General features: G+C 43.4%; 1 protein-coding gene across 15 annotated transcripts in view; it reads left to right on the top strand.

The window, feature by feature from the left end:
• The first annotated feature begins 408 nt into the window (after positions 1-408).
• Positions 409-13653, top strand: part of DICER1 (dicer 1, ribonuclease III) — a 97057-nt gene continuing 83812 nt past the window's right edge. For 9 of the 15 annotated variants that reach the window (XR_012159551.1, XM_073349548.1, XM_073349539.1 and 6 more), the window contains exon 1: positions 499-613. The gene's annotated coding sequence lies outside the window, so the exon portion shown is untranslated. The other 6 variants (XM_073349550.1, XM_073349545.1, XM_073349540.1 and 3 more) reach the window with 3 other exon arrangements.

Genomic DNA, 13653 nt, shown 5'->3' with positions numbered 1-13653 from the left:
CTGGAGGCTTGGCAATTCTAGTGGGAGGGGGCAGCTATGCGAGGTAAGCACCCCGACCGCTTATGCAGGGAGATGGAGGAGGCATCTGCGCGTTCTACCCCCCCACCCCCCGTGCAGGGAGAGGGCATCTGCGTGTGATGCCATCTCGCGCCACGCAGAGTTCAGCAGGGAATTGACTGTGTGAGAAGGAACACACGTGAGTCCGCGGAAGACTCCAGTCGGCCTAAGCGTTTGCTGTCTCCTGTCACCTAATTGGTCTTCCTCTCAACCTTTGACCTCTCACCCCCATTTTTAGTCCAATCGCCTCACTGCTCTCATGGGCTGGGGAGGTGGAGGGTGTGAGCTATGGGGGGTGGAATTCTCAGAGCACGAGTACGCTGCCTGCGTTGGGCGGGCCTATTGTTGTGGGCGGAGAGCTCGGGCGGTGCTCTATTTGCGTAGGACCAGCCTCGCAGGGGGAAGGGAGGGCAGGAGGCTGTCCCGGGCCCAGGTGAATGGAGGAACCTGACAGCTGGGGGGAGTGAGGCGGCGGCGGCGGGGAAATGGCGGCGGGAGCAGCACAATGAGACGCGGCCTGTAGTCTGGAAGCTCTGGGCTGGGTCCAGTCCGGCAGGTAGGAGGCGGCGGCTCTGGCATGTGCCCTCGCCGAAGGCTTCATGGCGGGCTCGGGGACCCAACGCCGGGGATGGGCAGCTTCTGCCGGGCGAGTGGTCACCGCCCGCTCCGAGCATGTGCGCGGCTCAGCCCCCTTCCCCAGCCCTTGGCGCCCGGCTGAGCCTCCCTTCTCTCCCGCTGGCTGCAAGGCATGTCCACCTGCCGGAGCCGCGCAGGGCCCCCGGCGCAGCCACCCCCCGGGCTCTGCCTACCGCGGGCCTCGCCACTCCCCTTGCCGCTGTGGCCCCGGCTCGGTGGAGCCCAGGGCGAAGGGTCTCCCAGTCCTTCTCGCTGGCTTTGTCTTCTCTCGCCCCAAGGCCAGCAGCGCTTGGGGCCTGCTGAGGCGTGTGCGCTAGGCTCCTGGGCCCCGTCCCGGACACCGCTGCCCCTTCAGACGACAGGCCTGTGGCACCCGGGAGCTGCTTCCTCACGCCTACTCATGGACCATCTGCTAAAGGGGCCCTTGTTCTGGGTATGAGTTGCGGGCGGAGGAGAGGAGTTCTAACTTAAAGCTCCCCTGGAGTAATATTTTAAGGTTTTTTATTATCCCTCTCTTTCTTCGCCATCTCCCCCAGTTGAAACGAGGGGCGTCCTGCATTCTGCAAATATACAGTGATAAAATTAAAAGGTCCTTTTCCAAAACTTGTATGCAAAATATTACAAAGTCTAAGTAGTGCCATTAAAGCATTTAGCTATTCTAGTGCCACATGCTATAGAAAGCTCTACAATAGAAAAAAATAAAAAAAGTGGGTCATGTATTGATATAACCTGAAACAAACTCGGACACTTGTGTATTTGTTTTCTTCCAGAGGTAACAGGCATTCTTTGATAGAAAATATCTTATTGATTAGGTTAACTTTGATCACTAAAAACTTACTTAGAAGATCTTTTGCGCTTAATATTATCAGTTGTGGGTGTTCATTTTTTTTTTTTTTAAACATCAATTGACTGTTTAAGCCCAGGGAGGATGCATTCCACTAGTGGGTGAGAGATATTCTGCCAATTTAGTTTACAAATCTAGACACATCTTTTCCCTCCCCTCCGCCCACCCCACAAAAGTGAAAAAAACTTGACCTATATCTTTAGTCAACTAGTCAGTATATGTTTAGTAATGCTCATCCTCCATCTCTTGAACTGTTGTCCGGTGTCTTGTCTTTCTGCTTTAGATTGTAAATTCATTGGGACAATGAACATGTCTTTTATATTTGTGAAGTGCTATGTACAGAAGCGGAGTTACATACATATTTTTAATAACTGGTCTTTTTTGGTGGTTTGATATATGGGGATTGATTATATCTTAAATTACTTTTCTAAAGGGCGGGACCTTCTACACTTGGTCACAGCTTGTGGGGTCACAATCTGTAGTACTTAATAAAAATATGAAAATGCTCCTATTTAGGCCTAAGCAGCTCACCCAGTAAATAGTTGTGATTTTTCTCCTATTCCTTCACTTTTAATTCATAGAGATGATGGTGCTCAAAACTGCTAGATTGCACTAGTGAAAGATTCCTCATTCAAATATTCTGTAGCCTAGGAAAAAGTCCAGTGACGATGCATTTCAGGCACAGAATTCAAATTTTTGTATCCATATTTCTGCTCGCTTCATAACCTTTATTATTGAGCCAGGCCTTATAAGCTGCTCAAGAGGTCTGTAAAATATAATTTTTCCCATTTTACAGATAGCTAACTTGCAGTCATTTCTGGCAGAGCTGGGGGTAGAACACAGGCCTTACCAATTCATCCACACTGTCTTTCATTATGTGTTTATCAGATCACTGTTCCTATCTCTCATGCGAAATCAGGAATGTTTGTCTATTCTTTTTCTTAGTATAAGAACAATAGGGTACTGAGAGACACTGAGAGATGGAAAATTAAAACTGATAGATGGAAATACTTTTTCACACAATGTGCGATTAGCCTGTAGAGCTAACTGCATGATATGGTTGAGAGCAAGAGCTTAAGAGGATTTAAAAAAAAAAATTATACAGCTATATGGATAACTAGTTACTGTAAATATGAAGAGTATAGGCAAGAGTTTTGGGAGGGATATAAATGCTCATGTATAATCTAATCTCAATAGCTATCTATTGCAAGGTTGTTTTCTTGGTCTTTTTCTTTTTGTACCTTCATCTGAAGCATCTGGTACTGGCCACTGCTAGTGACAGAGTACTAGAATAGATGGACCACTGGTCTGATCTAGTATGATGGTTCCTTTATTCCACTCCCAGAACCAGAGATTCATGATCTCCAAAATTCTGCTGCTATCTAGCAAATAGTGTGTGACCTACTGATAGCATGTCCCATCTCCTTCTGGTGCTTAGCTCATATAGAGCAAAGTCGCTCAACCTTTTCAGATTGCCACCACTTTTTTGAAGTCAAAAACATTCACAATCCTCTTACATAAAATAAGAGTAAAAAATGTAAGTGCATCAATTTTAACAAGCCTATTTAATTTTTGTTTTTCAAGAGGATGAAAGAGAACACTTGAACGGTAAGGATATGTGGGAGTGGGGAAATGAGATTTTCTTTGGTATAGATTGTAATAAAATTTCTAACGCTTTGTAACTACCCTAGGAGACACAACAAACTGGATGAGAAATGCTGACATAGAGGGAGAGTTACTACTTTAGCTCAAACAATAGAGGTTTGTGGTGGGAATCTGAAGGTCTAGTATTCAAACGGTGCTGATGGCCCATGTGGGGAGAGCCTTATAGGTTGCACATGATGATATTTCTAGTTTCAGTTTTCTGTTTAAAAGATAGTTAGTTTACACAATGTAAAACTGTTTTTTATTAATCATTTAAAGAGCAGCACACTAGAAAACTCAGGTATTCCACAGTTTGGTCAGTTGTCACAGATTTTCAGGTTTGAAGGGTTAGCAGTATGCCCAGGATCATCTCTTGCTGCTTTTGTTCTTTACTACAGACTGCATCAGCTTACCCTTATGAAATCAGATCAATTTCAGTATGTCTACACTACAGAATTATGTCCACTTAAGTTATGTCGACATACAGCCACTGCAGTAATTAAATCTTTTTTGCATGTCCACACTACACTCCTTGTTCTGGCAGTGCACATCCTTACCAGGAGTGCTTGCACTGATTTAACGGTCAGTGTGGGGCATAGTGGAATGGCTTATGAAAGGCTGCAACATTCGATGTAAGCACTGCAGTGTCTGTACTGATTCTGTATCGACCTAACTATGATGACCTAAGCACTACACCTCTCACAGAGGTGGAGTTATTAAGTTGGCATAGTGGGAAAGTTACATTGGCAGGAGCAACATTTTAGCGTAGATGCTTTCCGAGTTAGATCGACGTAAGCTGCTAAATTTCATATTGCTGATACTCTTGGGGTAGAGGAGCTGTAACATAAGCCTCAAGAAGATCGCTTTCATTGATGCACCTGCTTATGCGTAGGAACAGCAGCGACAACAAACTTGTCTTTTTGCTAGTGGGCAGGAAAGAGGCAGAAAAATAGTAATATCTCTTCTTAGGTTGTCTGCAACAATCTTGTTGTCTGAAGACTAGATTATGTGTTGCTTTCTTCCAGCTCATACTGACTCAGTGTGTCCTTGGCCAATTTACTTAACTTCTCTGCGCTTCATAATTGTTACCTCACAATATAGGGATAGAGGAGCATTGTTAAAAATGTGACCATAACATATTCTCGTGTGGTGTGTGGTTTTTTTTTTTTTCTTTCTGGGCTTGGGTTTATTTTGAGAAAACTATAACATTTGCTTAAGGGTTAACATCCTTAGTAATTGATAGCTATTTTAAAAACTAAATTCAGAGCCATTATGGTTTAGTGGCTAGGCTGCTGACCTGGGACTATCCCTAGCTCTGTTACTGAACTGCTGTGTGACCTTGGGCAAGTTACTTAGCATCTGTGCACCTGTTTTTCCTTCTTTTCTTTGTATATCCTTTTGATTTATATTGTTAGCTCTTTGGAGCAGGGATTGTCTTTTCCTGTGATTGTATGTTGTCTAGATGATGATGCCTGTAGATATAAATGTAATATAAATTAGTAGTAAAACATGTTACCTGGGAATTTTCTTAGGCAACAGGCCCTTAAAAATGTTAGTTTGAAATTTGTGTATGACATGTAGTTAAAAGTATGATCACTAATAGAGGATGCTTGGTGTGGGTTTTTTTAATTTATGGGGATAGCAACAAGTGTGGTTAGGCCCTTTAGCTTTGTTTTGATTTGAGATTGTGTATCCATTGTGCTGGTCCACCACCCAGCCAGGTTGCACAGATGTAAGTTGATGAGTCTATAGCTGACCTCACTAGGTATCGTTGATAGATTTTCTTTTTTTCCCTGTTAGAACAATTAAGAAAAAAAGTGTTTTACAGGTAGTTGAATTTGAGTTACCTTTTTAATAAGTAAACTTGAATAATAGGTCTGGCACAAATCTAATACATGAATCAGAAATGATGTGATCTTTGTGAAAAAGTCTTTGGAAAATATCCTTGATCAATAAGTAGAAGTCTATCTTTTAGTTGCTGTTTATGCAGTCTACTACCGTGTTGTCTGGATAATCTCCAAGATCTTAAAAACAGTGGCGCTATCTGAGTTGCGCACATGGATGCAAGAGAGAGATGCGAAGGTTCCCTACAGAGGATTTTTTTAAAAAGTGGCTTATACCATTTTTACTCCTTTATGAGGGCCTGAAAAGTTCTTTCTAAAAAGGAAAAAAAATAGAAGTATCTGGATTACTAAAATTGGTCTTGCCACTGTTGCTGGAGTACTTCTTGGTTGTCTCAGAGCAGGTGTATTGTGAGCTGTCTTGCACCTTAATTGAAGTGGCAGGGGTGTACAGTTTTTTGGCTAGGACTTCCTTTCTTCAGAATGTTCATTATTGATTGGAGCTAAACAGGTGTTAACAAAACCAAATTATTTTTAACAGGCTTTCTAAAAATTCCTTCCCTTCTCAGTTGCTCAGCTTTCACTTTCCTAATTCATATTGTATAATGTCATTCATTCTCCAGTCACCATAGGCTTCCAAATAGGGCAACCTGAATTTTCTGTTTAAGACAAAAATATCTTTCATATTTTATAAATTGTAGAGAAGCAAAAAAAGCACAATGAACTTTGCAGGCTACCTTCAAAGCGCTTAAATTTTAGTTGATGTAAATCCCCCTAATCCACTCCTCACAGGAGTAAGGCATCAAGGGCAATTCACCCTTTGAAAGTTAAAATTACGACTTGCTGTTAATATATCTTAAATTTGGATCAAATCAATTCACAAGGCTGGATCAAGGGTATTTTAAATCCTAGGATTATGTTTTGAATAGATAAATAGATCTTATTAGAATTGAAAGTAGTTGAAAAACCATCAGAAGATGCTCAGTATGGTGGAATTTCTCTTCAACAATGGTAACTAGAGCATTTAATCAGGAATTTTCCTACTGGGATCTTTTGAGGAAAAAGCTTGAGCTTTAACAGATGACAAAATTTTGGAGGAGCAGGTGGGGTGTTTTTTTGTTTTTTGTTTTTTTGTGTGTGTGTGTGTGGTATTTTTTTTTAAGATTATAGGCGCTCTAGGCCTGCACTTTACCTTGAAGTACTTGGTTGAAAGGAACTGGGAGAATGCCAAAAAGGTTTATGAGCTTCATGGGTTTTGGAAAGACGTGATCAAGTCCGAAGAGACAAGTAATTTTTTTTCTGTGCTTTCTTAACGTAGTTAGTGCTTTACTTGTATAGGGCCTGATACGTGAAACCTGTGTCTTGGCTAATAGTGAGTGCTCTGGCAAAACTTCAGTCTGTTCAGAGCTGCATTTTATATATGCAGAATGGAAGGGGAGTTCCAGTAAGGAAAGTCATGGTTTCAGCAATACTGTTTACAGACAGACAGCCTGATTGCCTTTATCTCAGTGAATAAGGGCCTACAAGGAATTACACTAAATGTTATCCGGTATGTTGTGACTGGGATGAGGAGCAGGTGTTCTTTTCTGGCAGGGTTTCAAGCAATATGCCTGTAACTTTTTTAAAAATGGAAGTTGATTGTCAAGAATATTTATAATTTCTAAAAATTTCGATCAGTCCATTCTATCCCTGGTGCTCACCACCACTGATCTTCTCTCCTACTAAACTCAATCACTTCTTTCCCTGAATAATCAATAAGGGGCTTGCTTCTGGAACTCTACGTTTATTGCTATTAGAGCAAGACCATTAACACAAGACTGCAGGAAGGAAGATAAGTTAGTGTGTGTTTCTCAGCAACAGTCAAAAGCCTGTTATCCAAATCTTTCACTCGTGCTAAATAATTTCATGTTCCATGATATATAAAATACTCTTTCCTTCATTCAGCTAATTCTATATCCCACACTCCTCCCTTTCTCTCACTTTCCATTTAGATACTTTGTTTTTTGTAACGAGAGATGCTTGATTAGGATCGCTGGTGCAGTCATCTTGAGCTGCTTATGTCACTAAAATTGGCTAAGTAAAGCCATGATTTGGACCAAAGTAAGTGTTCTGAAGACTTTCTGTCTAATATGACATCTGGGAAGAAGAAACTAGATTGAACAAACTTGTGTGTTTGGATATCTAATGAAAGATTTCAGTAGGTTCATAAGCACAGAGCTAGCTACTGTAAAATCTAATAACAAAGGTTAAATTTGGAAAGAAACTAAACTCCCGCATCTAAGCTTTTGCTTATTCAAAGCAAGTCTGGAAAGGAGTAGGAACAGAGCAGGGTGGATAAAAATCATGATTTAAAAAAAAGATTTTAAAATGTACATGTTGCTAGTGTCTACTTTCCACTTCAAAGTCTTAAATTGTTAAAGTGGACATTTTGTACTTATTTCTCTAGTTTCCTAGTTGTTAGTGTAATTTTAGATTTTACATACTACTTTTTTTCTAAGAAGTTTCTCATTTAACATGATGATCTATGGAAAGACTAAGATCTCATTAATATCCTGACCATGAGAACAACGCAAAATTGATTAGCAAATAGCCTGCACTATATTTACCAGTAGCACCATCTTCTGATTCACTGAATTTCCATAAATCAAGAAAGCTGAACAGCTTCAACCTGGCTGTACTCCTCTACCAGGCTTTATCATTTGAAATTAATGGGATTTACGCTCCAAAGTCATTTAGGTGTTTTTGACAGTGTCAGCCTTAGGAGCCTAAGTATGGGCTTTAGAACCTAATTTTAGACTTCAGTGTTTGAAAATTTTTGCCTGTGTACAAAAAAGTTTACAGTAACTTCGTTAATGTACTGAAAGTCTAAATAACTTTTCATTGTTAATGTTGCAGCAGTTTTGTTTTGAAATGGCAAAGATTTTATGTCACAAAGAAATTTTTAACAAAAATACAGGTTTAGTGCCTGATGCACATAGCATGCTTATCTTTAAGCATATGAGTAGTCCCATTGAAGTCAATGGCACTAGTCATGTGAGTTAAGCTATATACTTGCTTCTGGCCTGGTCTACACTACAAACTTAGGTTGACATAAGCCACATTAAATCTGTGTCTACACTACCGAGTCCTTTCTGCCAATCTAAGTGGCCTGTAAAGTCAACTTCTGTACTCTACCTCTGAGAGAGGCATATCAGTTGAGTCGACATAAGGATAGTGTAGACACTGTGTTGTGTAATTCGAAGGAATTGGCCTCCAGGAGGTGTCCCACAGTGCTCTGCTGTGACTGCTCTGGAGAGCACTTTCAACTCTACTGCACGCTAGCCAGGTACACAGGAAACAGTTGCTCCTGTTAAAGCCCTGGGAACTTTTGAATTTTCATTTCCTGTTTGATCAGCATGGAGAGCTCGCCAGCACAGCTGATCATGGAGACTCAAGGCTGCAGATGCGCTCCAGCATTGAGTACACAGGAGGTGGAGGATCTTATTGCTGTGTGGGGAGAAGAGTCTGTGCAGGCAGAGCGCTGATACAGAAGAAGAAATGCTGATATCTATGCCAAGATTGCATGGGGAGAAGGGCAACACCAGGGACATGCAGCAGTGCCATGTGAAAATAAAGGAGCTTCGGCAAGCATACCAAAAGACAAAGGAGGCAAACAGTCGTTCTGGTTCTGCCCCGCAGACATGCTGCTTTTATGAGGAGCTACATGCGATTCTCAGCGGTGACCCCTCCATTACCCGAGAGTGCTTCCAGGGGACTTTGAGCAACAACGAGGAGGACATTGTTGAGTAGTAGGAGGAGAAGTGTGAGGCAGGCAAGCAGAGGATTCATTCTCCCCAACAGCCAAGGACTGTTTTTAACTCTGGAGTATATCCCTTCACAGGACCAGTTGGCGGCAGAATGTGATGCTGGGGAAGGCACTTCTTGTGAGTACACATTTCCAATCAAACTAGGGGTTACACACACTAATTTTTTGGTGGTTTAATCTGAACAAAAAAGTAGGTGTAATGGGTATCTGCAAAATTAAAATACAGTGCAGTTTGCTCAACTATAACAAAGATAACTTGTTAGACAAATGGTAATTGAGGGTATGTCTACACAGCAACTAGATCCCTGTGCCAACTGACTTGGGCTTCGCTGTGGGGCTGTTCCATTGTTGTCTAGACTTCTGGGCTAGGGCTGTAGCCTGAGCTCTGGGACCCTCTCACCTTGCAGGGTCCCAGAGACCAGGTTCCAGCACAAGCCCGGAAGTCTACCCAGAAACGAAACAGCCCAAGGCAAGGCCAGGCCAGGCTCCAGCCCAAGACTGGAAATGTACACAGAGATGGAACAGCCCCACAGGCCAAGCCTAAGTCAGCTGGCACAGGCCAGCTCTGGGAACTCTGCTGGCATCATTGCAGCACACAGCATTGCAGCATAAGGACCAGGTCTCTGTACCCAGAGTAATATCGCATATGGTCACCTAGGGGAAATGGGAAGTTTTCAATGCTAGCCCTTAAACCGCAAACAATTCAACAAGTAATCCGTCCCCCCACCCCCGTTTGGTAAAAAGAAGACTCAAGAGGACATGTTCAGTGAGTTAATGTGTGCCTCTGAGAGTGACAAGATGGAGCTCAGCACATGGAGGATTGTGCTGTCCGAGAACCTGGATCACACAATCATGCTTTCCCAAACATGCCGTGGTTGTGGTTGGAAGGGATCAAAGTATATTGCAAGCAGCATTGGGGTTGGAGGAAAGGGGGTGGGGTTTCTGTTCTCCTCCCCTCCCCCGACCTGGTGCTGCTTTTGTTAAAAAAAAAACAAACAAACAAACACAAAAAACTGGGGGAGGGGGGGGGGGTTTACTCTGGTGCCGGTCCTCAAGCACCATCCAGATTGCTAGGGGAACAGGGGCTTTCTTCAAGTTCCAACCTGTGATCCCAAGGATGTCTTCACAAAAGTAGCAGCATAAGACCTCTCACCCATGGCTCGTGGCCTTACTCACCATGGCTGAAGCAGCAAACCAACTCTTGCAATAGCCAGCAGTTGTGATTATGTTGTGGCTTGCAGTGAAGTGTATTGAGGGGTGGTTTTTTTATTTAAAAAAAAGTTAACCTTACACCAGAAACAATGTATGCACTGTCCGTGCTACCCTTGTGCTTTGCATTCCTTGCAGCTGAAATCTGGTCCGTCGGTGCATCTTCCACACCGGGACAGAGACTTTCCCAGATTAGAAGGTGGAAAAAGAAGACTCAGGAGGACATGTTCAGTGAGTTAATGTGTGCCTCCTGAGACTGACAAGATGGAGCTCAGAGCATGGAGGATTATACTGTCCGAGAACCTGGACATGGAGGACAGGAAAGCATGCAGGGAACAAGTGTGTGCCATGCTTGAAGAGATGCTGTGGATTATGAAGGAGCAATCAGACATGTTGAGGCATCTGGTTGAGGTTTAAGAAAGGAAGCTGGATACTAGAGTCCCTCTGCAGCCTATGCTGAACCTGTCGCCATCATCACCCAGTTCTACATCCTCCTGCCCAACTGTCCTATGTGGCAGGGGAGAAGTGGTTAAGTATCCCTTGCACTCAACACCAGGGGCGGGTACAAGGACCAGAAGACACCCATTCCCACACCTTTGATTGTTGTTGCAGTGCATCTGTAAGCAAATTTTTTTTTTCTCCTCCCACAGTGTTATTAGCCATTTTGCCCCGGGTTATATCACTTTTCTTTGCTGTCTCTGTGGTTGTGTGCATAATAAAACTTAATGGATTGAGGAGAAAAGGCTCTTTTTTCAATCAACATATGGTGGTTGGTGGGGGTGGAGTTTAGAGGGAAAAAAATACAACAGAGGGGACCGTTTGGTAAGGAACAACACAGATAAGTGTCATATTACTCTGGCTCATTGCTGAAACTTGTATTCAAAGCCTCACAGAGATGCAGAGACCCTGGATGTGCTCTTGTATTGCCCTGGTGTTTTGCTGCCAGGTGATCTGCCTCAGCCCCTCATCCCAGTGTAAACTTTTCTCCCTTGGTTTCACAGATATTGTGGAGCACACAGCAGGCAGCAATTACAAAGGGAATATTGTTTTCACTGAGGTCTAACCTAGTAAGCAAACAGCACCAGCGAGCTTTTAAATGTCCAAAGGCACATTCCACCACCATTCTGCACTTCCTCAGCCGATGGTTGAACCAATCCTTACTGCTGTCCGGACTGCCAGTGTACAGCTTCATGAGCTATGGGAGCAAGGAGTAGGCTGGGTCTCCCAGGATCATGATTGGCATTTCAACATCACCACTGGTTATTTTGCAGTCTGGAAAGGAAGTCCCTGCTTGCAGGTTTCTGAACAGACCTGTGTTCCTAAAGATGCGCGCATCATGCACCTTTCCAATGTCAGTGAAACAGCCCCTGTGATCCATCAGCTCTTGCAACACCATTGAGAAGTGCCCCTTTCGGTTTATGTACTCTTTTACAAGGTGGTCTGGTACCAAGATAGGTTGTGTTCCGTTTATCGCCTCACTGCAGTTAGGGAACCCTGTGTGACGTTATTGACATAATCTGGGACCATATAGAACATTGTTGCAACCAAGGTCCTGTAGTGGCACCAAATCTTGTATAAAGGGGGTCAAATAAGGTGTCTAAGACAAGATTATGGTTTGCTGGTTATGATTATTCTATCTGTATGCATGTATCATTTTTGTATTTAAAATTATAAGTATTGGCTCTATATTGTCTGTAGTTCAAACTTGTGCTATGCTTCTGGGTGACACCCCAGACAAGTTGGTGTCAGCTCTGCCTAGCCTGCGTGATGGCCCATTAAGGACCATCAGCTATACAACTGACTCATTGAGTGAAGGCAGATATACCTTATGACTCAGCAAGGTATGCAGGGACCTGCGTATGGACAGATCTCTGAGGTTTTTCCATGCCGTGTGATGGACAGCTTGTCTTTGGGACAAAGAAAGAAAGACCATATGGCAAGAGACTATAAAAGGCTGATGCCTCATCTCCATCTTGTCTTCAATACTGCTTCTTACCTCTGGAGGAGCTTTACTACACTGAAGCTTTGAACAAAGGACTGATGACCCATCCCAGCAGTGGATGTACTCCAGAGACTTGATTTAAGCCTGCAGTTTATTCTATCACTGCTACAAGCCTGAACCAAGAACTTTGCCATTACTGTATGTAATTGATTCCGTTTAACCAGTTCTAGCTCTCATCTATATCTTTTTCCTTTTATGAATAAACCTTTAGATTTTAGACTCTAAAGGATTGGGAACAGCGTGATTTGTGGGTAAGATCTGATTTGTATATTGACCTGGGGCTTGGTCCTTTGGTATCGGGCAAACCTTTTTTCTTTTACTGGGGTATTGATTTTCATAACCATTCGTCCCCATAACAAGTGGCACTGGTGGTGATACTGGGAAACTGGGGTGTCTAAGGGAATTGCTTGTGTGACTTGTGGTTAGCCAGTGGGGTAAAACCAAAGTCCTCTCTGTCTGGCTGATTTGGTTTGCCTTAGAGGTGGAAAAACCCCAGCCTTGGGCTGTAACTGCCCTGCTTTAAGCAATTTGTCCTGAACTGGCCCTCTCAGTTGGGTCCCACCAGAACCAGTGTCGTTACACCCTACTGCGGCAAACCCATCCACTATGTCCTGCACGTTGCCCAGAGTCACTGCCCTTCTTAGCAGAAGTCTGTTAATGCCTCTGCAAACTTGGATCACAACAGATCCCATGGTAGATTTACCCACTCCAAATTGATGCAATGCCAAACTGCTAGCGAACAGTGGGGCAAGCTTCCACAGAGCTATCACCACTCGCTTCTCCACTGTCAGAGCAGCTCTTATTTCAGTATTGCTGCGCTTCAGGGCTGGGGAAAGCTCTTCACACAGTTCCTGGAAAGTGGCCTTATGCATTCGAAAGTTCTGCAGCCACGGCTATCGTCCCATGGCCGCATAATGATGCAGTCCCACCTGTCAGTACTTGTTTCCTGGGCCCAGAAATGGCACTCAACAGCGTCAAGGTGATGTGTGACTGTCACCAGCAACTGTCAATTGCTCCGCTCTGTCTTCCAGCAGGGCTGCTTGCGTGGCATCGCATTGTTCCACACGGTGGCTCCTGTATAGGCTGTGTAAATACTGCAGGATAAGGCGCAAGATGTTTGTAATGTTCATAACAACAGTGTAAAGCTGAATGGGGTCCATGTTTCTCGTGCTATGGTATCCGCGTAGGTAATCCAGGCTTATGAAAAAGGCTTGGCTTGTTTGCTGTTGATTTCAGAGAAGGAAGGAGGGGGAGGTAAGTGCCATCATGGTAGGCTAACACCATGTTTCCATAAACACCCGTGCCAATGTTTTGGTCCCATAAGGCATTGCAAGCCCAACCCAAAATTCCACTCAGCTATGTGCACTGTGGGATAGCTACCCATAGTGCAGTGCTCAGTGTGTCAATGCATCCTCCCTAGCAGGACTTACATCCTGCTGACACAGTGAGCGTAGTGTGGACGCAAGATCTGCTTGCTTAAATTGGAGGCTCGATGTCAGTTTACGGAAAGTTGACTTAACTTTGTAATATAAATATGGCCTCTGTCTTTGCAGGTCAAGGCCTTAATTTTCTTTTTCTTTTTTTTTTTTTGCTTGTAGCAGTTTTGTAAAACTCC

This window comes from Lepidochelys kempii, chromosome 6, assembly GCF_965140265.1.
Source record: "Lepidochelys kempii isolate rLepKem1 chromosome 6, rLepKem1.hap2, whole genome shotgun sequence".
NCBI classification, from domain to species: Eukaryota; Metazoa; Chordata; order Testudines; family Cheloniidae; genus Lepidochelys; species Lepidochelys kempii.
The sequence above is the reverse complement of the archived record's forward strand: the minus strand, read 5'-3'. Positions and strand labels throughout refer to the sequence as shown.